This window comes from Octopus bimaculoides, chromosome 26 (genome assembly GCF_046866305.1).
Source record: "Octopus bimaculoides isolate indiv1 chromosome 26, ASM4686630v1, whole genome shotgun sequence".
Taxonomy (NCBI): Eukaryota; Metazoa; Mollusca; class Cephalopoda; order Octopoda; family Octopodidae; genus Octopus; species Octopus bimaculoides.
This window is the reverse complement of record NC_142953.1, coordinates 29,102,840-29,105,250: the sequence shown is the minus strand read 5'-3', so window position 1 is coordinate 29,105,250 and position 2,411 is coordinate 29,102,840.

The window sequence follows — 2,411 nt, the reverse complement described above, 5'->3', positions numbered from 1 at the left end:
CACACGTATACAATCAGCAAGAAACAGGTGTGAAATTCATAGATTTATAGGGCATACACACGTTTCAGAGAATACCGAGAAAATTAGATAACCCCGTATTAGAATCATTATTCAATAATGCATGTACTCATCGGTGTCCCGCAATATATATATATATATATTGATTGATTGGAAGGACAACAAAAGAAAGAAAGAGACCTCGATATTATTTAAATAGAAGGATTTATCTGTAAAAAAATATGAGACTATTATTCAGTAGCCATGATAAAACTCCGAGTTTCGGATGCCAAGATAGGAGGCCACAGCCAATATCTCTTCAGTTATCTGGGCATTTATATATATATATATATATATATATATATATATATGTGTGTGTGTGTGTGTGAGAGAGGTAGAGAAGGAGAGAGGTGCATTTATCTAGTGTGAGCGTGAGTGTGTGCGAGTGCGCGTGTGTGAGAGAGAGAGAGAGAGATAGAGAGAGAGAGAGATAGAGAGAGAGAGAGGAGACCATATAGATGTATAACTATTTAGAAAGAAACAGAGCTAGACAAAAAGAAGAATCAGACAGAGGAAGGTATACGTATCTTTTGAGAGAGAGGGGGTGAGAGGAGAGGGTGTGGGGAAAGAGATGGAGAAAAAGAGAGAGAGAGGGTAAGAGGAGAGGGTGTGGGGAAAGAGAGGGAGAAAAAGAGAGAGAGAGAAGCGTAGCCTTTGACAGGGAGAGATAGAGACACAGAAGGGAGGGAAAGTGGGTGAGAGTGATAGACAGAGAGAGAAAGAGAATGAGAGAGAGAGAGAGAGAGACAGATATACGCATAACTCTTTAAAGAAAGAAAGAAAAAACGAAAGAGAAAGGCAGTAAGAGAGTTTGTGTGTGTGCGTGTGTTTGTGAAGTTGTGTGTTTGTGAAGCTGTGTGTTTGTGTGTGTGAATGTGTGTGTAATAAATTGATGGTTAAATATTTGCAGTGACGTCTGACTGGAGATTTAAGGTTTGTGACACGAATATTGTGGAACGGATGAGCGTGATAAAAAAATATTTAGGAGGAAAATCTAAGCAAGCAACATTGACTTGCATCGTGTCTAATGATGAGACGCAGCGTTGACTCTTGAAGTCATGTTGTCTGTAAAAATATAGCTTGTTGGGTGATTAAATAGCGGCCACATACACAGTGGTGTAGTTGATATCATAGGAGACCATTGCAAGATATACAGTAATGTTATAGATTTTTTATGAAGATATCGTAGTTAGAAGCAAAACGTAGCGTTATGTATTGACTACGGTTTTAGATATAACTGTTGGTAGTCGAAAAGAGAGGAAATACTGATCGCATATTTAGATATAAAAGTTCGTAGTAAAATTATTCATTAATAAACTGAGCACGGAAACACTCGTTCTTGTCTGATTGCTGAAGTTAAGTAATGTTAAGTCTAGTTAGTACTTTGATGTGCGACCTGAGCTGTAAGCAAAGCACATCTAGGGTGAAGAAGTTTGCTTTGTAACCCAGGTGAATTCGGGGTCGATCTCATTGTGCGGTACCTGGAGCAAAGTGAGTTCTGGTAATAACCTCGACTCGCCCGAAGACTTGTAAGTCGACTTGTTTGATGGAAACTGCTTGGAAAATCATCGGACACACACATACACCCAGATTTATATTTTACTTGTTTCAGTTGGCGCCAGTACTTTTTTTCTCAAAGTCGAATACTTATTCTGTGGTTGTCTTTCGCCAAGCTGTTCACTTACAGAGTGACACCGGTTGTCAAGTGGTGGAGGAGGGGACAAACATACCAAAGACATAAATGTGCATGAAACAGACTTTTCGACTATCGTACAGTTTGTATCTAGCAGATTTACTCATAAAGCATTGGTCGGCGCGGGGCTATAGCAGGCGATACTTGCCCCTAATATGCCGCACAGTGGGACTGAACTCGTGATACAAAATATTTAGCAACAGCAGCGGCAGAGAAAGTAACAACAACAACAGTTATTGGCACTCCGTCGCTTACGACGTCGAGGGTTCCAGTTGATCCAATCAACGGAACAGCCTGCTCGTGAAATTAACGTGCAAGTGGCTGAGCGCTCCACAGACACGTGTACCCTTAACGTAGTTCTCGGGGATATTCAGCGTGACACAGAGTGTGACAAGGCTGACCCTTTGAATTACAGGCACAGCAGAAACAGGAAGAAAGAGTGAGAGAAAGTTGTGGTGAAAGAGTACAGCAGGGTTCGCCACCATCCCCTGCCGGAGCCTTGTGGGGCTTTAGGTGTTTTGGCTCAATAAACACTCACAATGCCCGGTCTGGGAATCAAAACAGCGATCCTATGACCGCGAGTCCGCTGCCCTGACCACTGGGCCATTGCGCCTCCACACAACAGTAGCAATGAAAATAACAACAATAATAACAACGGCAA